Source organism: Euprymna scolopes, chromosome 12 (genome assembly GCF_053919585.1).
Source record: "Euprymna scolopes isolate OS-2025 chromosome 12, ASM5391958v1, whole genome shotgun sequence".
Taxonomy (NCBI): domain Eukaryota; kingdom Metazoa; phylum Mollusca; class Cephalopoda; order Sepiida; family Sepiolidae; genus Euprymna; species Euprymna scolopes.
This window is the reverse complement of record NC_136493.1, coordinates 31,436,947-31,463,775: the sequence shown is the minus strand read 5'-3', so window position 1 is coordinate 31,463,775 and position 26,829 is coordinate 31,436,947. Positions and strand designations below refer to the sequence as shown.

At 34.0% G+C, this 26,829-nt stretch overlaps 1 protein-coding gene and 1 long non-coding RNA gene across 3 annotated transcripts in view; one reads left to right on the top strand and one right to left on the bottom strand.

The window, feature by feature from the left end:
• Positions 1 to 26,829, top strand: part of LOC145291238 (ecdysone receptor-like) — a 315,312-nt gene that overhangs the window by 180,833 nt on the left and 107,650 nt on the right. The window lies entirely within an intron of this gene.
• The window catches only part of LOC145291241 (uncharacterized), a 65,885-nt gene that overhangs the window by 29,952 nt on the left and 9,104 nt on the right, over positions 1 to 26,829 (bottom strand). The window contains exon 2 of the long non-coding RNA XR_013869356.1: positions 17,136 to 17,225. This is a non-coding gene — a long non-coding RNA (uncharacterized LOC145291241). The remainder of the gene's footprint in view (positions 1 to 17,135; positions 17,226 to 26,829) is intronic.

Below are 26,829 nucleotides of genomic sequence, written 5' to 3'. Positions count from 1 at the left end.
ATATATATATATATATATATATATATATATATATGAGAGAGAGAAATTATATATATATAGAGAGAGAGAGAGAGAAATTATATAATTTCTCTCTCTATATATATATATATATTTCAATATATATATGTTGAAATATATATATATATATATTGAAATATATATAGAGAGAGAAATTATATATATATATATATATATTGAAATATATATATATATATAGAGAGAGAGAGAGATTATATATATATTGAAATATATATATATATATATATAAGAGCAAATAGTTAATAAAACATGTTAAAAACACCTTGAAAAGAGTTAAAAACATATTTAATTTGAAAAGGAAACACTAAATAAGTGGATAGTCATTAATCTGCGGACTTTTGGTAAATTTAATTGTAATTTTTATTTTATATATATATTTTTATTTTTATTATATATATATATATATATATATATATATATATATATATATATATATATATACTAGCAAAAGTACCCGTCGTTGACTGGGTTCAAAAACCGCCTACAGAAAATGGACTCTGATTTATGAAAGTATGATAGGTTATGAAAAGGAAGGGTTGTAAAGAGATAGCTTCGAATTTGGGGGTATCAAAACCAAAGAAAAATATGATAAAAATAAAATAGATAACCCCCATAATTTATTATACCATACCTGTTCACACTTAAACACTTATCACAATATTCTGTGGATCTATATTAAAAAAACCCTGTTAAACTTTGTGACATATTTCCATTCTATGGAGGTCAGGCGCGAACTAACACCCCATAATTTTATTATACCATCTTTCTTCAAACTGAAACATAATTATCCAAGTATATTACGCAGATAGATATGAAAAGTCTTTATTAAAATTTGTGCCTATTTCCATTCTATGGAGGCCAGGCGCAAACACAGACCCCACAATTTTATTATACCATCCTTATTTAAGTTAAAGCATACTTATCAAAGTATTATTATGTATATCTATATCAAAAACACTTGTAAACGTTGCTTTTTTTTATTTTTAAATATTTTATTTCCATACTTTGTGGACCATCATTATATGTGATCAGTTTTCTATAATAGTCAACCATATAGGAGCCTATTCGTGACCAGACACACACAGACGTTCAGCTTTGTATTATAGAAGATATATATATATATATATATTTCAAAATTACAGTTTGTATATATATATATATATATATATATATATATATATATATATATATATATATATATATATACAAACTGTAATTTTGAAATACTTTCAGACAGATTATAACTTGTATAATACTTTAAAATTAAAGTCTGTATAAATATTAATATCAATATTTATAAGACTGTCTCAATCAAATAAAGAAGCTCAATATACGAGATAGAACAATATTGTACGTTAAAATTTGAAATTAAATTCAGTAAATTAAAAAAAAATTACGACAAATTTGTTATTTAACAAGGAATACAAAAATGCAAAGTCATTTCCTTAATCCATGTATTTTCAATAAATGGCTCAAATCATCAGAGGAAATGTTATTTAGCAAAATAATGTTTATAGGTAATCATCAATTTTGATATTTAGCACATAGATTGAAAAACTAAAAAGTTTGCGCGAAAAAGCCTTTTAGTTTTTCAATCTATGTGCTAAATATCAAAATTGATGATTACCTATAAACATTATTTTGCTAAATAACATTTCCTCTGATGATTTGAGCCATTTATTGAAAATACATGGATTAAGGAAATAACTTTGCATTTTTGTATTCCTTGTTAAATAACAAATTTGTCGTAATTTTTTCAAAAATTTACTGAATTTGATTCCAAATTTTCAGATACGTGTAAACACACACACACACATACATATATCGTTTCTGTCTGTATTTGGTCTTTCTTTCTCCCTATCATTTCTCTCTCTTTTTTCTCTCTTTTGTATGTTTCGCTTTTACATGCGCTCTCTCTCTCTCTCTCTCTCTGTTAACAGTAAAAAATGATATAAAGAAAGGAAGGAATAAGTAAATTGGCTCATAATAAACAACAGGGAATATCACATAGTAGTAATACTATTTAACCATGTCATTGCGCTTGAAAGAGATAGGGAGATCGATCGATAAATGCCTCCGTTCAGTCTCAAAAGACAAAGGATATCCCCTGTAGAGGTAGCTGCACATGTAACTGTGAGGCAAGGGTCGCGCAATCTCTAACCACACCTCTCCTGAATCGGCACTGTTTGGGTCCAGTGGCAAGGAGAAGACCAGGACGACTGGAAACAATGCCGAGATAAGCGGAGAGTACATACAGCGCTTGGAAGTCCCAAATGGTCACGCATTTAGTACTGACCAGATTCAACGTTGCTTAACTTTGGTAATCCAGCGGGAACCGGTGTGTCAACGTGATTATGGCGTATACTGATAGGGAGATATGGCGGGCGGATAGACAAATAATTTTGGATTTTATCTTTTTACTTTTTATACTCAACTGGCTTTGCAAATTCGCTTTTCTTGATTCCAAATCATCTAATTCGAACTCGGCGGATGACCCAGCGGGTATTTTTTTTTTTTTTTTTTTTTTCTAGTATCAATATATAGATTGTATTTGTCTGTGCAAAAGATTTCCCTATTGCAGCCGACTAATTAAAAGGTTAAGCTTTTATTTATTTGTTTTCTTTTGCAGTGTAAATCCTAATGCTCTTTTTACTTATCTGTAAGCAGTTTACTTGATGACGTGCATACACACACGTAGATACTCACATACACGCATAGATACATAGATACATACACGCAGATATATATTGAGCTAGTTACGTTTGATCGTGTACATCAGATAAGGAATAATTCCACCCTTATCATTTTAGATCAATAATATGTGACTAAAATGAATCGATGGCATTATTTTTGTCTAGGTAAAAAGTTCGCATTCACTAGCTAAAGGCCCCATCTGCATTTGCTGATTATCTCGACTTGGATAAAAGCTTGTTAAAATCACAATAAACATTAAAAAAAAAAAAGTTTTTTTTTTTTTAAGGTGTAATAACACCAGTAACAAAAAGATAAGTTAGTCATGAGACTGCATACCTCCATCTGACAACGTAAGGATGGGCCAAAGTTTTATCTCGTTCACACTTCTCTATATAATATGAAGTATACTCAAAGTCATGTCAAAGAAAACGTTGGTAACTAAAAAAAAATATATATCTGATCAGGTTGAAATTGTGCATAATGGTGGTTACCGTTCTCAAAGAGGATCAGATTTATACATCAAATTAGAAATAAATTAGGAGTTAAAATTTTGAATTATTTAAAGTCCAAATTAAAAATCCAGATCATGTGAGTTGTGGGAATTCATTGGCTACAATATAGACCAACTAGTGAATCTTTATAATGAACAGAACTGCAGTTATCGCCAATAGTGTGACTTTCACTTTTTATTTGACTTTGATCTTTGAGCTAGATATCTCAAAGTTAAATCAATATCTTGACTAAGTTTGGTGACACTTGGTCAAGTGATGTAGATGCTAGGCTATACACAAGCAAACATAATTACAAAATCAAACAAATAATGGTAAACATTAGTCCAATTAGAAAGTTGAAAGAAAAGTCTGCTTTCAAAAAATATAACAAAAAATTTTACTACCAGCCACTAAATGACTAAATGCGTCTGCATGTTCATTCATAAATGCGTCTGCACGTTCATTCATAAATGTGCCTTTATGTTCATTCATAAATGCACCTGCACACCTATGACAGATGAGCATCTTTAATAGTAAAACTCTGAAACAATGTTGGTTCTTCACGGTCAACAGGGTTATCTTTAATTATATCAATCTAGTTATGTATGTATCTAATTATATAAATTTAGGTATTTATATACGCTTGTATATTTCTATATATAAACATATATACTTACCTAAATATATACATACCTAAGGGCAGGTCTTATTAATCATGTGAAAGTGCACAACGATAAAAGTCCCATTGCTATTGGTTTTATTCAAACCAATGACAGGCATTGATGTCATGTCTGTTTGAGGGTAAGCAAGTTGCTGGCAGGACTGAAAAATTATTATCAGGCATATGAATGCTCAGTGACTGGGGGAGTGGCACTCGTCTGACAAGACGTCGCAATCATCATCATATTTCTCTATACAGCATAATCATGTTGCCACACTTGTTCTCGTCCGATCACCAAAGTTAAACAACCATGAGCCTGGCCATTATTAGATGATTGATCATTTGGGAATAGTAGACACTGTATGTGCTCTCCGCTTATCTCGGCATTGTTTCCAGAAGTCCTAAAAACTTCTACTTGCCACTAGTATTTAACAGTGCCGATTCTGGAGAGGTGTTGTTGGAGATTGTACAACTCTTGCCACGAAAATTTCACGCATCATCAGTGATGTTTCGTGGTATTCATTGAAATCAATGGACAGGCATCATATTCTATGTATAGAATCCACTCCTAAACTAATAAACCGATCATTATGAAATATATATTCTATGCAACACGGTTATGGGTACATTTCTTTTCTATATATAAACGTTACCCTTTAAAATAAATAAGATACAAAAGACTTAAAAAAGAAAAGATTTGCTCTCCGTCAAATTTGGAATTATATTAAGTAAAAAAAAAAAAAATTTCATCAGAACTGGTGTGAGTGTGTGAGATTAAATATGTATGTGCAAGGTAAGCCCCTAAATTAATGAATTTATCATGAATTATTGGGAAATGTACGACTAGAATTTACTAACTCGGTCATGGGATGATTCCAATATTCTTACCAATAAAAATCTAACTAGTTTGGGGGGGGGGCTCGGCTTTGCTTGGACGTCAAATACACTTAAATATGATATTTTAACTTGTCCAGATTTCGTATATATTATCATAAAGTTGTGGTTTCAAAAGTTTAAAAAAAAAAAAGAGTATTTGGGTGCCATCGAAACCGAAAGCAAATCCAAAGCTGCTGACGTTATCACTTTGCCAAATTGACACGCATATAAACTGATTAAAAATTAAAAATAAACTAAGATGAATGTACAAAATGTTTTTTCATTTTTGACCCCTTAAAAACAATTTTAACCGGTTAAAGACCCATAAAAGAACGGTCCATAAAAAATACAATCATTTGCGGCCCCTAGCGCTCTGCTCTGTGACTTTTAGTTTTGAAGGAGATAGTTTGAAAATATGGAGACAGACAGATGAACTTTTATATATTAGATTACGAATTCAGTTCTTTTTGGCTGGCAACTCTGTTCTTGCCGTTTTTTGGATTTTTTTTTTTTTTTTTTTTTAACTAGCAACTATTTAATCAATGATGTATTCTCCATTCGGGTTCACAACTTTTTCCCAACGTTCAACAAGATTCTCAATATTTTTTGGTAAAAATCATTTGATTTTGACTCGAAAAATTCATCCAATCAAATTGAAATAAACGGCAAGAACTTAGTTGGCAACCCGATAAATTCCTGTTTCTGATTCTTTTTAAATTTTCTAAATATTTATTTACAGATTTGTTTATTTTGCTTTAATTTTTTAATTACCATAAAAAAAAACATGTAATATGTGCATATATTTTTTCATAAATGTAAAAATACAAATGTGGCTGAGAAACATATTTTCGTTTTACTGAGAATCAATAACTCAATAAATAGTTATCATTTCATTATTAGTATGATCATTAATAAATTAAATTTTAAACAAAAACCAATAAAAAAAAAAATTAAGAATCGTTTTCGGCATTAGAAAATACATTAATTTTTTTTTTTCGATTAACCGTCCCAACACTATTAGCCACCATCTACTGTTGAGTTTGTATATCTAAAGTTGGGCCTACATAAGCCCTATCACTAATACTGAGAACTCGCGTTCATAAATTGTAGCAGAACTGAACAACAATTTATTTTTATATATATATATATATATATATAGAACTAGACTGGGTGCCTGGCATTAGCCGGGAGTTTGTAGGTGTAAAAAAAAAAAGAAAAAATGTGGTCGTAGGCACGCAGGCTCGAACCTGTGACGCGAAGGCAGAAAAGAAAGTAAAAAAAAATGTGACGTCTTACCGCTACGCTATGACGTGACTGGAAGTATAAGCGTTCAAATTAAACATAGTCAATCAAAAAGATGACTTCCAGAAATAGCGTTGCTTTTAAACCACTACCAAAGGTCGTTTTTAAAAGAGGGCACTCTGGCGATATCCAAATAAATAGTAATTGTCTCAGTATGAAGGGTTTCCCCTATATTGACCAAGGATCAAGTGAAGAACAGATACTACCTAGACGAAGGCTGGGAATTGATGGTTGCATTTGAATAGTTTTGCTTTATTTATACAAAAAAGACAAACAAATTCTCAAAACAAGGGAATTTTTTTAAAGCTCGATCAAAAAAAAAGATAGAGACAATGTCCATTTGCAAATCTGAGATATTGCAATCTAGGAAGTATAAGAAAACTTCTCTCGGAATCTAACTGACACGAGAACCCCAATGCAAAAAGCCTTTCGCGGACATACACAAACGCATGCCCATGTTGCCTTTTATATATTAGACTAGTGGTGGTGCCCGGCGTTGCCCAGGTGTTTTGGAGGTGTAAAAGAAAAAAAAAGTTTCGGTTGGAAGGTAGGCTCAAACCTGAAGCCTTGACATGAAGGTGAAAATGAAAGGGAAAAAAAGACTGGTATCTTACCCGCTCAGCCACGAAGGGAGAGGAATAAAAAGAATTTTAATTTAATGATTAAAAACTTAAGTGACAGGAGCATGAATTTAACGAGATCAAACATCACGCCATATAGGGAAACTTAACCTTGGCTGCAAGCCAGTGCCTGCATTTCTCCCAAGATGTTGAGGAAAACCTCCCCATAAATAGGGGAGTGTCGAAATGAATAGCAATTGTCTGATATGACGAGTTTGAGCCGCATTGATCAAACCCTGTTGCTTTCTGGACGTCCCGAGCACAAATGGCAGGGAGGCTCATTTTGCTATGTGTTCAGTTTCGCTTATATATGGAAAAGCCCAAATAAACATGCGGAGACTAAGAAATACTGCGAAAATAGCATGTAAAAGTTGCTCAAATAAAAAATATTATAATCTAGGTACCATATAAAATATTCTAAGATTGAGTAACTGCCTGGAGCGCCCCCCCCCCAACTCCAAAAGCCTATGCCGGACATACAGAAAAATGCACACACACACACACACACACACACACACACACACACACACACACACACACACACACACACATTTTCGCTTTTATATTATTATAGAAGATGAACAAAAGAAACACAGAATGGCTTACGTGAGGATTCGGAACTGACCGGAAGTGAAGGCTAGAAGTGCAAGCACGCTCAGACAGTACAATTCATAATCTTTGTCACGAGTTCTGTGTACAAATTTACCAACTGAGTCAGGTGTATGTATTGAGTGATTTTAGCAGTTGAGCGGTTTGGTTTCTTTTCTTACCTTTGTACTCGAGTAGTGCTGTGGTGAGAAGTGGAGGTAGCTATTATTAATTTGTGACCAACTATTTTGGCCTTATTAGAACTACTAGCCTGGGTGCCCGGCGTTGCCTAGGTGTTTGGAGGTGTGTGTTGAGCAAAAAAAAAAATAATAATAATAAAAAAAGTGGTAGTAGGCTAGCAGGCTCAAACCTGTATCGCAAAGGAGGAAAAGAACACAAAAAAAAATGTGATGAAGTTTTAAATCAAGGCTAGTCAATCGAAAAGAGGGGATGACTTTCAAAAATATTGACGAAAAAAGCGACCCCTCCCTGTAGAAAAGTGCCCGGTTGAGGGTGAAGGAATTAATAGTTTTAGCCAATTTTTTTATATTTGTTGTCCGAAGGGTCGAACTTCAAAACGATACTGATTTCGTGCAAATCCGTCGCATCTGTTGAAAGTTTTAGGCAGATATTCAAACATACATACACACATTTAAACAGACAGGTGAGATTTATATTATAGACTAACGGGAGTGCCCAGCATTGCCCGGCATTGCCCGGGTGTTTAAAGGAGTGTGTTGGGGGTGGGGTAGATCAAAACAAACCTGTTTAAAACAAAAACGTTGGCCGGGTGTTTGGAGGTGTAAAAGAAAAAAAAAAAGTTTGGGTAGCAAGGTAGGCTTGAACTCAAAGCCTTGACTCAAAGGTGGAAAAGAAAGGGGAAAAAACCCTGACATCTAACGAGCTCGGCCACGAGGGGAGAGGAAGTGAAAACTGTCTTAATTTAACGTTTATCAAGTGAAATTGACAGGTGTGAGAACTTAACAAGGTCAAACATCATGCGACTTAAGTTTGGCGCTGCAAGCCAGTTTCTGCGTATTTGTTTACAAATAGCAATTGCCTGATATGACGGGTTTTTCCTCAGCATTGATCAAATCTTATTTGCTTTCTGAGTGTCTAAGGCCAAGACCACAAATTCGTTTGCACAGTTTTGCTTTTTTATACTGAAAATTGAAACAAAATCTCGAAAATAGCACGTAAATGTTGGGCGAATTAAAGATAGACGCAACCCCATTCGTAACTAATAGATATTATGATTAGACAGTATATAAAAAGTTTTAAGAAGGAGTGACCTGACCGAGCGCGCCCCCCAAAAAAGCCTTTGCCGGACACACACAAAAAGTGCACACACACAACACACATTTTCGCTTTTATATATATAGATGGCAACTCGACATTCGGCTAATCTCCGAATTCAGTGGCACAGCAACAGACACTCCAATAATCAAATGGTTGAAAGTTTGTGAGCTATGCAAAATAATCAATTTGTATCATCATTAAAAAAATTGTTTTAAACAAAAAAACAAATAATTAAGAATCGTTTTCAACGTTGGAAAATAGAGATTAATTTTTTTTTTTTTTCTAATTAATCGTCCCAACACTATTAGCTACCATGTATTGTTGAGTTTGTATATCAAAAGTTGGACCTACATAAGCTCTGTTGCTAATACTGAGCACTCGCATTTATAAATATAACAACTAATATAACTATATTTATTTAATCCTTGCAGGGCTACCTGGCATTGCCCAGAGAAAAGGTGTTACATAACTTCTATCCCTATCTCTTCCCCTTTTTTAGTTTTCCTCCCTTGACATCTCGCCCCCCCCCCCCAAAAAAAAATAAATCTTTTTTTTTTTTTTTAATAAATTTTAGATATTATTTTTCTGAGGTTCCACAGCATATCAACTTTGTTGAGGCTTTTTGTATATTTTCCACATTTTAGCTAAATGTACAAACAGATATTTGCTCTTTATAAAAAACTAGCAGTTCAGCCTGGCTTTGCTCAGGCCCTATGTACTGTTCATAACTTGCCCTACATGTTAATACACTTTAGGTAAGATTTCAAATGTTTAGACCAAAATTTGTATGAGTAATTTCATAGAGATCGCAGAGGTAAATTTCTTTTTAACTTTGACACCAATTTTGACCCCTTAACATTTATCATTTTGGTCTCAAATTAAAATAAAAAGTTTTACCCATGTCCAAGTTACCTACATCTAAAATTTCAATTCTTTAAACCCAAAATTGGCAGAGGAATTTGATAGAATCTGCAAAGGTCAACACTTTCAACTTTAACCTTTTGGCAACCAAATTTCCCCCCTAAAACTGATTAAAATGCTTGCCACATGTCTGAATACCGGTTATATATAAATTTCAAATGTTTAGACCCAAAATTGGCTGAGTAATTTGCTAGACACAGCAAAGGTTAAATCTTTTGAACTTTGACCCCTTGGCAGCTCAAATTTTCGACCCAAACCGATTAAAAAGCTTGCCCTATCTCTGAATACCCTTTATGTAAAATTTAAAATGGTTGCACCAAAAATTGGCTGAGTAATATGATAGACCACAGAGGTTAATTTTTATTTTTTTTAGTTTGACACTTTGACAGCCAAATTTCTGTCCAAAAACCAATTAAAAATATTTTCCCAAATCGCAATACTCCTTATGTTAAATCTGTAATCTGTAGACTGAAAATTGACATTTATTTGGAAGGAAAATGTACGCAGGCAGACATTTTCACTTTTATAGATATATAGATAGATTGTTTCATAACATTTTATTGTACCGGTCCAGACACATACCTGATACTATTATATTCTGTTTTGTTGATGTTTTACTTTTATTAGTTTTTAAAACCCAACTAGCATTTCAGCCCGGCGTTGCCCGGTTGTTTGAAGGTGTATGCTGAGCAAAAAAAAAAAAGAAGAAAAAAGTGGCAGTAGTAGGAAGGCAGCCTCGAAACCGTACCGTGAAGGAGGAAAAGAACGGAGAAAAAAAACTGACGTCTTTGCTGTTACGACCACCGTCAAACTGGGAGTGACGTAGGTTTTAATTAAGGCTAAACAATCGAAAAGGGGGATGACTTTCGAAAATATCGGCGAAAATAGCGACCCCTCTCTGTAGAAAAATGCCCAGTTGCGGGTGAAGAAATTAATGTTTTTAGCCAATTTTTCCATATTTTTCGTCTGAAGGGTCGAACTTCAAACGATATTGATCTTGTGAAAATCTGTCGCCTCTGTCGAGTGTTTTAAACATACATGCATACGTTTATATATTGATAGCTCAAATTTTCGACCCAAATTAATTAAAAAGCTTGCTCTATCTATGAATACCCTTTATGTAAAATTTCAAATGTTTAGACCAGAAATTGTTTGAGTAATTTGGCAGATAGAGACCGCAGAGGTCAAATTTTTTTCAAGTTATTAAGTAAGATCCGTATCCAAGGAACCTATATCTAAAATTTCATGTGTTTAGATCCAAAATTGTCGGAGGAGTTTGGTAGAGTTCTCAAAGGTCAAATCGTTGAACTTTGACCCCTTAACAGCCAGATTTCTGACCGAAAACCGATCCCAAAGATTTTCCCAAATCTCAGTAACCTGTATATCAAATTCCGAGTCTGTAGACTATAAATTGAGAGAGTTATTGCATAGGGAAATGTACACACACACAGACACGTTCACTTATATAGATATACATGCATTTCAGCCCAGCATTGCCAGGGTGTTTGGATGTGTCTGTTGAGCATTAATAAAAAAAAAAGTTGTAGTAGGAAGGCAGGCTCGAACACATACCACGAAGGAGGAAAAGAACGGAGAAAAAAACCTGACGCCTATGCTGTTATGTTACGACCACCGCCAAACCGGAAGTGACATTTTTTAAGATTAAGGCTAGACAATCGAAAGGAGACGATGACTTTCAAAAATAGCGGCGAAAAAAGCGAAAATAGAAAAGTTCCCAGTTGAAGGTGAAGAAATTAATGTTTTCAGCCAATTTTTCGATATTTGTCGTCTGAAAGGTCAGACTTTAAAACGATACTGATCTTGGTAAAATTCGTCGCCTCTGTCAAAAGTTTATAGCAGACATGCAAACATACATACATACATTTATATATTGGTAACTAAAAATTTTCGACCCAAACCGATTAAAAAGCTTGCCCTATCTATGAATACTCTTTATGTAAAATTTCAAATGTTTAGACCAGAAATTGTTTGAGTAATTTGGCAGAGACCGAAGCGGTCAATTTTTTTTTTTTTTTAACTTTGACCCCTTAACATTTATTGTTTGGGGCTCAAATGAAGTTATTAAGTTAGATTCATGTCCAAAGAACCTATATCTAAAATTTCAAGTGTTTAGACCCAAAATTGTCGGAGGAGTTTGGTAGAGTTCTCAAAGGTCAAATCGTTGAACTTTGACCCCTTAACCGCCAAATCTTTGGCCGAAAACGGATTACAAAGATTTTCCCAAATCTCAGTACTCTGTATATCAAATTTCGAGTCTGTAGACTTAAAATTAAGAGTTATTGCGTAGGGAAATGTACACACACAGACACGTTCACTTTTATAGATATATAGATAGATAGATTATTCTCATCCTTGCCATCTGTACGTCGTCTTTTTTGCTTGTTTGTTTGTTTGTTTTTACATAACTTGTTAATTTTTTTGTTTGTTGTTGTTTTTTGGTGATGGGGGAGTCCTTTTTGTTTTCCTTTTCTCTCATTTTCATTTCCTTTCTTTTTTTTTTTAAATTTTCTTTCTTTTGTTTTCTTTTTACTTTTCAAGTTATAATTTCCTTTTCACATTCAATTTTTGCTTTATTTAAAAACTGGCTAATTTTAGACATCTGTCATGTCACCTCTCTCTCTCTATCTCTCTCTCTCTCTCTCTCTATATATATATATATATATATATATATATATATATATATATATATATATATATATATATATATATATATATATATATATGTAATTATGTGCTGATTAGCCATTCATGCGAGCGATTTCTAGGGCAGTAGATGTCTGAAAATATAAGTAAACAATGAAAGACCTACTTTAACATCCATCATAATTCGAACCACTAGCATTCGACCTACTTTTCAAGTAATCACTCGCTGTGTATAAGAATTTTTGTAGGAATTTTTTACACCCCTAACACGAAACTGCGAAGAAAATATAAAAAAAAACTCGTAATTTCTCTTTTAAAAGTGGGTTGTTTATTTTCTTTATGGAATATACTTCCCAAATAAACTATTAAAGTTGTTTTAAAAGTAATAGAAATATTTTTTTTTTTTAACAGTAATGAACTTTACGAACTCAAAATTTTTCAATTTTTAAACTTTAAAAGTCTATCAAAATTTTTCTATTGATTCTATTTTTACGATATTTTCAGGGTCAATGTGAAATTTTATGCTCTTTCCAATAAACCGAATATAATATTTTAGACAAACGTTTTTTTTTATTCACCCCCCCCCCATTTTCAAGTGTCTATTAAAAAGTAAATAATTAATTTACTCACCAAAGTTTTATGTATCACAAATTGAAGAGAAAAGGTCAATAAATAATATATTCAAATTTAAAACAAAAAGAAAAGTAGTGTTTTTTAGAAATTTACCTGTAAAGTTCGAAGTTTAAAACCTTTTTTTTTTTAACCACGTTGTTTGTTTTTTCTTTTGTTTTTTGTTTTTTTAATGAAACCTTGGTCCTTGCTCCTTTAATTGAAAAAAAAATTAGGGCTTGAATTACATTTTTCGAGTAGTTATAAGCTTGGAAAGACAGGGGCCGAATAATTCACACCTCCCATTTTGAAATGTCTATTAAAAAGTAAATAATTAATTTACTCACCAAAGTGTTATATATCACAAATTGAAGAGAAAAGGTCAATAAATAATATATTCAAATTTAAAACAAAAAAGTAGTGTTTTTTAGAAATTTACCTGTAAAGTCCGAAGTTTAAAACCTTTTTAAAAAAAAAAACAAAAAAAACACGTTATTTTTTTTTTTTTTTTTTTTTTTAATGAAACCTTGGTCCTTGCTCCTTTTAATTGAAAAAGAAAATAGGGCTTGAATTACATTTTTCAAGGAGTTATAAGCTTGGAAAGACGGGATGGAATTATTCACTATTTTTCACGAAATTTCTGACACACCTAGCTATGCATGTGTATAGGTATTATTGTTGGGACGATTATTCGGAATCGGAAAAATCGAAACTTTTGGGGGTATCGGAATCGGGAAAATTTGAGTCTCATTTCCCATTCCAAAACGATTCTTTTATTTTTTTCCCCCTGGAAATTATAAAGAACACAGTATAGTATCTGTTCTGATGCTACACTTCACCTTTTCTGTCCTCGGTCAGTGAAGAAAAAAATCCTTCTAGACACTTTTTATTCCTATACAGAGTGTCCCTTTTATGGCTGGATTTTCCCCATATGAAAAACTGAACTTGTGTCTAACTCTGCCCTCATGTAAAGTAAATGGGGAGGTAAGTAAATAAGAACAAATATAAATATATTTATTTATCAGCAGATTAGTTATTGGTCCCCCCCCCCGATAAAAGGAGGGTGGACCTGTAAATTCACCCTCGTCCGTTCTGTTCGTCTGTTCATCCGTTCGTCTGCCCTCACTTTTCTCAATAACTACTCCATGCAATTTTTGGAAATTTTTCACAAACATTCAACATGATATGAGTAAAAAAGTAACAGAACAGATTTTCCGAGAAAACTCCGGTTGCCCCCCTAGGAGTGCCTTTCGGGTTAAAATGACTAAAATTGACACTTTTGTGCTTATTAAAAAAAAATTGATGCCTTGGATTTTTATAAAACTTTCTGAAAAGTTGTAACTAACTGATTTCTTTATAATTTTGTGTGTCTATACTTCGCGATAACTCTTGGGTGTGCCCCAAGGGCTCTTTTAGGGCTAATAAAAACACTCCATTTTTGGGACTATTTTACCATATTTGTCCAAAATTTTTTGTGTATGTCTGTTTTGCATGGTGCTGAACTCAAATTTGAATATGCTAAGGCCTTGAGGACTTTTGGGGCTAAATGGGGGAGGGGTGATAGACTTAGTCATTTCTTTTTTTTGCATGGTGCAGAACTCAAATTTACATATGTTAAGGCCTAAAACTGTACTGTTTGTTCATTTTCACTGTAGGGGTGGGATTTAGCTGCTTATCGGGTTTGTCGGGGCTACAACGAGGCTGTACAAGGGCTTGTAGTTCGTCAGAATTCACCATTAAAATACTTGTAGAATAGGCAGAGAGATGCAACATTACGTCGATGAGACAGAGGTTGAAGCTTAGATGACAGTTTCGGACCTATCAGGTTGGCGACTCTTTTGAACCCTGTCCAGGAGCGAAAGACAAGCAGCAAATGTACCAACCCAAATGTGACAACAATACTCCATACATGGGCGAATGGTGCCCTTGTAGAGATACAGGATATTTTCAAGCATAAGTAGCTTTCTAGCATGGTAGAGAGAGCCCACCTTCCTTGTAGCAGCCTTGGCAATGCTCTCAATGTATCTGTTCCAGCTCATGTTCTCTGTGAACGTTAGGCCGAGGAGTCTGAAAGAAGTACTTTAAGGTAATGTTTTAGGAACCGCTTTAAGATGCTCAAGCTTATTTTAGCATCTAGGGCAATGGTTCTCAACCTTTTTTTACTCACGAGTCCCTTTTCCCTTCTTTTTATCTTGGTGGACCCCTTCATAACTATTGGTCATGAGACAATCTTCTATTTTTAACTAATATAAATTTTGAGGTTTTAATAATCAAAGAAATATTATATAATTAAGCTTTATTTTTAAATGAAAACTAATTTAATGGAGGTAAACCTGGAAAATAGAAATATTACAGTCAAAATAACTTGAATGATTGAAAAAAAAACTATACAAAATTACAGTAGGGATTAAATTTTTAATAATAAAAACTATTCTGGGTTGGTTTTCTTCATGGGCCACCAAAATATCGTTGCGGACCCCCATTTTGTTATGTTTTGCCTGTGGACCCCCAGAAATATTCCATGGACCCCGGTTGAGAACCCCTGATCTAGAGGATACAAGTCAATAAGATAGTCCCTCAGACATCACAATTAACTTAAAAGGGTTAAGCCACTCCTGACAGGTTTTATTTTTCTGGCGCCGACCTGGTCTCCTGTTGTCTGAAGTGGTCATCTTTGAAATAATCCTATGCTTTATTGCGGGGGGGGGGGGGGGCACAAGTGAAAAACACAGATAAAAATCTCATAATGAGTTTATCAAAACCTTAGATTAAATACTTGTGAAGGATGAACGTTAAGAAATTTATCTACATTTAAAATCATCTCCTCAATGAGATTCTACTTTTTAGGCAATTATGTGTGAACACACTGGAAAAGGAAGCAAATAATTATTGTAGAATTTAGGAATTGTGATAAAAAATGGCACCGGTAAAAATGGCAAAAGTGAATGAGGTAAAAATGGATCTTTGACAACAGAAGTTAGGACCTTAACAGAAGTGCAGGTTAAGCTCTCATTCCTCTAGCTTTAAATGGGGCTAATCCCCCCCTTTCCCCTAAAAATATTAAAGAAATATTTTTTATAGGCATTTATAGTGGTAGGAGTTGGGGCTAGGCTTTCCTTCTTTTTTTTTTTAAAATAGGGTTAATCACTATCACCAATGGCTTCTGCTAGTTTGAGCGATTCTTTTAGTGAGGCAGTGTGAAAAATCTTTGTGGAGGTGGAGATAAGGAATATACCATTTAATTGCTTGTATATCCACTCTCTTTCATCATAATTTATAACCCCAACCAGGCCAGAAGTCACCAATGACTGATATTTATTATGCTTGTTTGTTTGTCCTTTTTTATGTTCTTTGCCCAGAAAACTAGTAATTTTTACTAGCTGCTAAAAAGGCCCTTCAACCAACAAATCTCAAATTGAATATTGAAAAGATTTAAAAGAATCCGAATTGGTACCTGTATTGGAATCGGGGAGGGGGGTCCCATCACTAATATACATATGTCTATATATTATATGTATGTACATGCATATGTGTGTATTTATATGAATGTATATATGTGTATGTGTATATGCATGCCAGAGTTTTTCTTCCGTTGCCTTAATGAAGACTGAGGGTGCATCTCTCCCAGTGGATGTAAAAACCTGAGGCCTACTGTCTGCTCTTTCCTGTGGCAGCCATTGCACCGGCTGATATTAGTAGTTGTACCAAAACATGTGGTTGATTCTGCGCTAAGTCTTCGCCACTATAACGAAATCATCTGTGTGGATTTCCGAGCAACAGTTGTTATGGCGGACCTCAAAAATCGACAGGAATCAGTCTCACAGTCTGTCTGTCTCTCCCCACCCCGTTTCACTGTTTCTCAGAAACTACTGGGCCAGTCTAGCTGAAATTTTGTATGGACCTATGTTATAATAAGGTGCAGCAAACTAAGTATTATGGTATCTGCACTCATTTTGCATAAACTTTCTTTTCCCTTGATCTGGATTACTAAATTATTATCAACTGGTGCGATGAAATTGATTTGCAAACTAATCTATCGCTGACCAGGTCTTCATTCATCCCTCTTTCTCTCAAATCAATCCTTATCATTTCCCCTCATGTTTTCTTTGTCCTTCTCTACTCTTTTATCTCTACTTTCATATATTCTTCTAACATGACTCTACCAACAAAGTCTCCTGTTCTGTACACATTTCCCTTTACTGTTCAAATTTAATCTTCCTCTGAGATCAACAAATCTAATCCTGTCTTTAAAAGACTTACATCACACACCCAGCGTATTATTCTCATATTATTTCTCTTCATGCAACACATGTCCTTAACCCTCACTAGCCATGTTTCACTTCCACACATCACTGCACTTTGTATACATACCTTAGAGACTCTTTCTTTGTTTGACAAACGCTTGGTAATGCTTTGCTGGTTAGTATTGACAGATGTACCTTCTTTATTCTTGCAATCACACTAAAACAAAGAAACAAAAGAAACGTGACATAATTTGTTTTATGTTTAATTTTGTTCACAGACCAGAATTATGTCCCTTGAAAAGTTTTTTTGAGGGTCAGATTCGTCTCCTTTATTAAAAAAACAAATAAAAAACAGTGTCCACAGTCCCTTTCATGTTAAAGGGAATTTATAAATCTCGTGTTATCAAGAGATTTGAGGATTTTTTTTTATAACAAAAACGAGCGTCAAAGATTTGTACCAAGGCTTATGACTGGTCCATAAACCATCTTGCCCCAAAGGGAGATAACTGCACTGCTGATCAAAAATTTAAGACCACTTAAAAATCTTTTAAAAGAAACCTTATTTTTAAGGATAGATTGTAAACTCTTCCGACTTAAGGTTACTAATACTACAATCTAAAAAGTTATGGAAACAAAAAGGTACATTCCAAAAATTTTATTTAAAAATTTGCATTTTTATTCAGTTAGGCTTTTTACACATGATCAAAATTATAAGATCAAGGGTATAAATTGTTAGATTTATGGTAATTCTGATGTTTTTAGTTCAGCTAGAGATTAGCAATCAGTGTAAAGGTGTTACCATGCCTAAAACAAGAAAACTAACCGAAGTTGAGCACTCTTAAATTCTAGGATTCCATATGCAAGGTTTGTCACAGCAAGCGATAGCAGCTAAGGTAAATCGCAGTAAATCTGTTATTTGCAACTTTCTAAAAAACACTGAGAATTATGGAAAAGCAAAATCCTTTGGTAGCCCCCCCCCCCCAAAATTTCTCCTGCATTGAGTAGGAGAATCAGACGGGTTGTTATGAATGACAGAGGGCTTTCTTCTAGTCAAATTAAGGCGGTTACAGATGCTGATTGCAGTCCAATAACCATCAAACGACATTTATAACAAAAAGGTATGGTAAATAAAACGCGTAAACAAATTCCTCGATTGCTTCCACGTCACAAGTGGACTGCTTAAGATTTGGTTGTAAATACCAAATCTGGGATGTTCAGAAGTGGAAGAAAGTCCTGTTTTCTGATGAGAAAAAATTCAATTTAGATGGTCCTGATGGCTTCCAGGGATATTGGCATGACAAAAACATGCCCTTTGAAATTTTTTCCACACGTCATAGTGGTGGAGGGTCCGTAATGGTATGGGGTGCCTTTTCTTAAAGAGGGACGATGGAGCTCCAGGTGGTGCAGGGTTGTCAGACAGCAGCTGGTTATGTTAGCATGCTACAAAAAGCATCTTTGATGATGGAGAGTCATCGTTTGTGTGGGGATGGATGGTTATTCCAACAGGATAATGCTGCAATCCACACTGCAAGACGGACCTTGAGCTTTCTACAAGAAAATGGAGTCCATCTCTTGGGACATCCTGCATGCTCACCAGACTTTAACCCAATTGAAAATGTTTGGGGATGGATGACAAGAGAGGTTTACCGAAATGGCAAACACTATTCAACAAAAAATGAACTTCGTGAAGCCATCTTCAGAAACTGAAGCAGGATCTGCCGCACCTTAATGGAAACCCTTATTTCTAGCATATCCCAAAAGAACTTTTGAAGTCATCAAAAGCTGTGGAGGTAGAACTCATTATTAAGTTTGATTATTGAATGTTTTCATACAGTTTTCATACATTTTTTGTACAATTTAATAGAATTTTTGTCTCTGGTCTTATAATTCTGATCATGTGTAAAAAGCCTAATTTAATAAAAATGTAAATTTTAAAAATAAATCTTTGGAATCTAGCTTTTTGTTTCCATAACATTTTAGATTGTAGTATTAGTAATCTTAAGTCGGAAGAGTTTAAAATCTATCCTTAAAAAAAGTTGTTTTTTTTTTAAAGATTTTTAAGTGGTCTTAAATTTTTGATCAGCAGTGTATATTATAATTCTATAATAATCCTATTATAATTTGATCAAATTTACGTGAAGCCAAACTAGTTTATTTGTTTTTAGTCTTTTTTTTAATGGAAATGTCTCCAAACAAAGGGTGAAACCATTTGATGTAAGGAGCTAATAAAAATGAAAAATGATTATCAAAAAGACCGAAAATGCCTGTTGACCTTAGACTCAAAAAGATCAAGGTTATATAAAACAGTTAGTATGAAAACAGTTCTACAAGCTTGCGGTTCTTGAAAAGAAGTTTCTGGAATAAGAAGCTGTATTACAATGTGGTATCAAAACCGCGAATAGATGAAAACCACTAGACCAACGAGTCAAACGAGCAGGGAATAGATCAGACAATTCTGAAGAACACATGTCATAATAATATTTATAGGAAACATTGCGACCAGCAACATTACGTTTGTACTAGAAAGGTTGCAGAGAGAAAGAGAAAGTGAAGACCAATCGAATTACATATTTCAGCATCTTGTCAAGAACCTTCAAATGGGAGGGAAATTCGCCAGCCCAGATATGACAACAATGCACGCCTGTGGAACTCTGTTCCATTTGCCTGTTTCCCACCTTACTACAACCTGGATGTCTTCATATCCAACATAAACAAATTCCTGATGAACCGGCCCCTTAAGTAAAACACTTTATCAAATCTCCAATACTAACGATTACTATGATACGATCCCATTGATTACTGTACACGCAATAACCCTTATCCCTGAGTGGCTTTTTGGTGACTACCCTGTAAAAAAAAAAAAAAAGTACTTCGTTTTATGTTGGTGCAAAAATAATGTCGTTTTTTGACATTCAACTTCATGTCAAAAAACGACATTATTTTTGCACCAACCTATTACATGGTCTGATAGCAGATTTGTAGATGTAGAGAATAGCCTTTGATATGAGAAAGTGTTTTGAGCGATAGAGAGAACTGATTTTACGAGAAGCAGAAGGAGCAACGGATCTAATATATGAACCAAAAAAAAAAAAAAGATTTGATGAGAAAGAAAGGCCAAGCAAGATGTTTCAGAATCTTTTAATTCTGTATAAAATATTTTTAACTAGCGGGGGTACCCGGCGTAGCCCGAGTGTGTGTTTCTGGGACGGGGGGGGGAGAGTTTTAAAAAATGTTATGGTAGGTAAGTAGGAAGGATCAAACCCGGAGTCATGAGTAAAAGTAGGAAAATAAAGTGTGAAAAAAAATTAAAAAAAAAACATCTGCAACGTTAACAGTTTGGCCACCAAGAAAAGTCCATTTCAGTTGTTTAGGAAAAAAAAACAAAAAAAAAACGACTACGGTAGGTCGGCGCGAACGTGAAAATATAATGTGAATTGTCCAGCACGCTAACCACTACGCCACAGAGCACTGCAGCTTAGTTTAGTGATTTTAAATAACTTCACATGAAAGAACTACGAAGCCAAACCGGTGTTCTCTTCTCAACTGTTCCTTGTGAACGATCCCCAAATGGTGTTAAGTGGTGGCAGGGGGAGGAGGAATTTATTAGAGAGAAAATATTTTACCACTTCCATTGATCTTAACCGATTTTGGCCGTGACTTCTCAGCAGAAAAAGTATAGAAATCTAAGATTATCGAGGAATTTGAGAAATAATAAGCCTATAACACACCTCAGATATTGTTCTGCCATTTGTGCATATTATATTTGCATGAAATATCTTGATTTTTGATCCTATTAAGGTCAAAATCAGACGGGAAAAAATGAGTTCATTTTATTTATATAGAGAAGATGGGTTGACGTTTAATGTGCACCATGAAAAGCACACATTAAAGTTTTCTGTCCTGATGCATAGAACTATCCACACGTCGATAACGTCAATAATATTTTGTTGTTTTAGGAGAATACAATGTTTTTTTTGTATTTTTTTTTTTTTTTATATTAAAGGAAGGCACAAAAATAAGTGTTTTTTGTTTTGTTTTGTTTTTTAACAAGCCTCTTATATCCTGTAAAATCTCTTATATCCTGTAAAATCTATTATATCCTGTAAAATCTATTATAATGGCTAAAACAATGTGACTATTATTTGGAGTAAAATAAGAACCTCTTATCTTAAAAATAAATGATTTACAGACGACTGGAAGTTTATTCCAAAGAGATATATTTTATTTAATTAATTTTAAAGGAAGACGTCATACAGAATATAATTAAATAGAAATTTCCATTGGTAGCGATTTGACATAGTATTACATCCTCCCTACCTCCCTTTCTCTCTCTTACACATACACGAGCACACAAAATCTCTTTCTCTCTCTCTCTCTCTCTCTCTCTCTCTCTCTCTCTCTCTCTCTCTCTCTCTCGCTACCCCTATCTCCATATTTCTTTCTTGCCCTCTCTTTCTCCAACCCTTCCTCTCTCTTTCTCTTTCCCAGATCAGACTGTCTAAAGATGGCTTCCTGATTCAAATGCACCTGCGCTAACTAACACTCTCTACCTCTAAAGAGATGGAAAAATACAATGGGTGTGGCCTGATTATGCAAATCAATTTTTTGCTACCAAAATTTAAGTTTTGACATTCTCTGATAAAATTTTGAAGTATATAGTTTAATTGTGATATTTTCTTCCCTATACAGAGATACACTTAAAAATATTCAGTTTGATTGTCTTGTTTATGGAATTTTTCTAAAAAGTGATGATTTTAGCCATTTAACTGGATTAAGCACGAGTGACAAAATGGTGAAAAAGCCAGTTTTAACTGATTCTGATCGATTTCAAATAACTGCAATGATTTGTAAAGGAATGACTACCATTGAAATATCCAAAAGACTTTGTAGAAATCATCGAACTATCAAAGCGTATGTGAGCAACGGAAAGACCAGTAGGATAATACCTGAAAGAGCTCATTTAAAAAAAAACCCTAATGAGAGGAATAAGTATCGGATTGCTAAGGAGATGGTCAGAACCATTCTACTAACAAGAAAATTTTTCTGCAAGCTGGAGCACCCCAAATGTCAAAAACTTCAAGGTGTGAGACATTAAGGCGTTTTGGAAAAGTGAAGAGCCTGACAAAAAGCCTCCATTGAGCAAGAATCACATGGAAAAGCATATTCAGTGGGCTGAACAATATCTAAAGATGGATTTCAAGAACATTGTCTTCACTGATAAATGCCAAACAGCACTGGATGGACCAAATGGATGGTCATCTGGTTGGGTGTTGAATGGTCGCCCAATTGTGTCATGGATCTGCTGGCAGCAAGGTGGTGAAGGTATAATGTTCTGGACAGGAATCAAAGGCAATGAGATTATTGGACCATTTAGGGTGCCACAAGGGTTAAAAATTGAGTACAAGGGTTACTGCCAGCTTCTTACGAACTTCTTCATTCCCTGGCTGAAAAATCAAACTTTTATGGAGAGAAAATCCTTGGTATTCCAGTAGGATAATGCACAAGTCTCATTACGCACAGAGTTGGTTAAGGGATCACGGTTTCACAGAAGGCAGATTGATGGTTTGGCATCCCAACAGTCCCGACTTAAACTCAATCGAAAATTTGTGGGCCATCATTAAGTGGAGAATTTATGCTGATGAAATGCAATTTAACACCTTGGATACTCTCTGGAATGCAGTAATGGAAGCCTGCAGATCAATTAAACCGTGTAAAGTCCAAAAACTCACTTCTGCGATCGACAAGCGTCTTCTTAAAATCCTCAAAAATGAAGGAGGCTATGTTGACTTGTAAGATGAAGTAAATAACATTGCAACTATTTTCTTTGTATTTTACTGTGTGTTCTGTTCATTCTGACTAACGGGACCTGTGGAAATTCCACAGCGGACTCATTCATATGTAATACATTGATGTAGGCATTCTGTAGATGTTCAGCGTAAATGGAGACGCTCTGATATTATTGTATCTAAACTAGCAGGGAGGCCCTGCGTAGTCCGGTCGTAAAGTACGCTTTAATATAATATTTTAATTCTTGCAGATTTCGTATATATTATTATAGAGTTACTGTTCTATCGATTTTTATCTCTATATAAATAAAATGAACTCATTTTTTCCCCGTCTGATTTTGACATTAATAGGATTAAAAATCAAGATATTTCATGCAAATATAATATGCACAAACAGCAGAACAATATCTGAGGTGTGTTATAGGCTTATTATTTCTCAAATTCCTCGATAATCTTAGATTTCTATACTTTTTCTGCTGAGAAGTCACGGCCAAAATCGGTTAAGATCAATGGAAGTGGTAAAATATTTTCTCTCTAATAAATTCCTCCTCCCCCTGCCACCATTTAACACCGTTTGGGGATCGTTCACAAGGAACAGTTGAGAAGAGAACACCGGTTTGGCTTCGTAGTTCTTTCATGTGAAGTTATTTAAAATCACTAAACTAAGCTGCAGTGCTCTGTGGCGTAGTGGTCAGCGTGCTGGACAATTCACATTATATTTTCACGTTCGCGCCGACCTACCGTAGTCGTTTTTTTTTTTTTTTTTCCTAAACAACTGGAATGGACTTTTCTTGGTGGCCGAACTGTTAACGTTGCAGATTTTTTTTTTTTGTTTTTTTTCACACTTTATTTTCCTACTTTTACTCATGACTCCGGGTTTGATCCTTCCTACTTACCTACCATAACATTTTTTAAAACTCCCCCCCACCCGTCCCGGAAACAAACACTCGGGCAACGCCGGGTACCCCCGCTAGTATATTATAAAATTGCGATTTCAAAAATAAATAAAATATATCCATATGACTTGGGTGCATTAGCTTGAATCGAAACCAAAATAAAATCTTATGAAAATAACATATATATATATATATATATATATATATATATATATATATATATATATATATATATATATATATAAACTTGAGTTCCTTCAGCTATAATCGAAACCAAAACTTATGAAGAATCCTTGGTAAAATTATTTATTACAAGAAATGGAAGTACATAACGATTAAACGATCCGGATGTAAGTGTGACACAGAAAATAACACACACGCTGTCATATTGATATATAGATTTTGTATTTGTTAAATAAAAGCATTTGAAACAGCAAAATAATCAATTTTTTATCTTTTGCATAATCTAACCGGACACTTGATATTGTACAAAAAAATTATTATCGTATAAAAAAGTAAGTTTAATCAAAATGTTTAGGGCTTAATGCATAAGTATATTATAGTCTGTATAAAATAATGCTCTGGTAAGAACATTTTAAAGATTCAATATATGTTTGAGGAGTTAAATAAAAAAAAAAACGTTATGTGTTGCATAATCAAACCACACCTACTGTAGAGGAAAATTTAATAACCTCATGGATACTCTAACCCCTCCTCCGCTCCCATAAAAAGCTTATAAATACACAAACACACATGAAACGGTCCAATGACTCAAATAGAAATGCAACAAATACAACCACACATAAGATTTAACAATAGAACTGTAGGGGAACAAAAGTAAATCTCAAAGAACTAATTAACAAAATTGAATCCGGCCATTATCTGCCTACAATAAACTTTTCTCAAAGATGACCAAAAAATAAACATTAAAAAATATCAAAAATATAACTACATCAAAAACTCTGATCTTCGTGCTTCAGGAGGCACATCTATCCTAGTCCGGAACGATATACCTCATAGCTACATAGAACTTAAAAACAAACCTACAGGCGTCAGCTGCAAAAATTACCTTAAATAAACAAATAAACATTTGTTGTATATACATTCCTCCCAGTGAGAAAATAAAAGAAAATGAATTACAAAATATGATTAAACAACTCCCCACACCATTTATAATACTTGGAGACTTTAACTGGCAAAGCTCAATCTGGGGCTGTAATGAAACAAATCAAAAAGGCAGAAACATGGAAAGATTTCTAAACAAAAATGATCTTTTCCTATATAACAACCAACCCCCAACATACATGTGCCCACACTCAGGAAAATATTCTGCATTAAATCCAACCTTATGTGATCCAACCATATTTTTGGATTTCTGCTATCAGCACACGACGATACTTGCGGAAGTGACCACTTGTAAGTCTAAGCTCTAACCATGAAAATAAAATTCCCAACTGGAACCTAAACAAAGCAAATTGGGAAAATTTTAAACGATCTGTTGCATAGAACTAGTTTCAAACCTAAACATCAATAAAGAAGATCAAATCTCTCACTTCACCAAAACAATTACTTCCATAGCAGAGAAATGCATACCAAAATACTCCCAAAACACTAAACGCAACTATCCCTGGTTCAATGAACAAAGCAAAAAAATCAATAAATAAATGGCCTATGCAAATTCAATATACACTCAACATCAAAAAACTTAAATTCCTTCAAAATATGCAGTGTTAAAGCGCGGCAAATCATCAAACAATCAAAATGTTCCTCATCGAGAGAATTTATATCCAAGATTAACTCTAACACTGAAACAAAAACTATGATTAGAAAGATTTCTGAAAAAAAAAAAAAAAAAAAAAAAAAACGCTCTTTTCAAGCATCTATCCTGGAAAAATAACCGATTCTAAAGAAATAGCTAATACATTTGCCCAAAATTTCGCTCAAAACTCCTTTACAACAAACCACAACCAAAAATTCCTGAGCATTAAAAGAAAAGATGAAAAAGTAAACTTCGACTTTCACTCCAACAACACAGAAACATACAATTTACTTTTTACTTTGATTGAATTGTCGGCCTCCCTCAGCCAATCTCAAAATATTGCAGTAGGACCTGACAATATACACTATGAATTCCTTAAACAACTGCTAAGTCCTTCAAAAAAACTTCTACTGAACATTTTCAACAACATCTGGTCCAGTGGTAACATACCAAGCTCTAACCCTAACCAAGCTCCAGGAAACAAGCCAATATCATTCCAACACCCCAAACTGGGAAAAACTTGTCTAATCCCTCCAACTACAGACCTATTTCCTTAACCAGTTGTCTCTGTAAGACTTTAGAGAGAATGGTCAACAAAAGATTAACATGAATATGTGAAACTAACAATTTACTGACAGATTTTCAATCAGACTACATAAAAGGAAATAGCACCATAGACCATCTAGTCCACTTTGAAACACTTATCAAAAAATACCTTCATTAGAAAAGAAAATCTAACTTTGATCTCGAGAAAACATTTGACATCACATGGAAATATGGCATAATGCGTGATCTATACAACTGTGGCCTCAAAGGACAAACTACCAGAATTATATATGGAAAAACTCTTTCTGAGCTCTATGAGGAGGAAATTGACATCCCCCAGGGAAGTGTACTATCAGCCACACTATTCAACATCAAAATAAACAGTATAACAAAACTTTAGACCCATTTCTATATGTTGACGATTTTCTAATCTGTTACAGATCAAAACTACATTTGGATCCATCTCTTAAACTCAATAACACAGAAATACCAGTAGTTGGAGAACATAAATTCTTGGGCATTGTCTTTGACAAAAAAAAAAAAAAAAAAAAAAAAACTAACCTACAAACGTCACACAAAATATCTGAGAGTCAAATGCAATAAATCAGTTCAACTAATGAGAGTGATTGCAAATGCTAACTGAAGAGCAGACCGGAAAGTTGTAATAAAACTCTACAGAACATTAATCCTATCAAAACTAGACTATGGCTGTTTTATCTATGGAACAGCCAGGAAATCCTACTTAAAAACATTAAAAACCATCCATAACCAAAGACTCAGACTGACACGAGGAGCGTATAGCACCTCTCCAGTAAACAGGAGACAAAAAAAGTA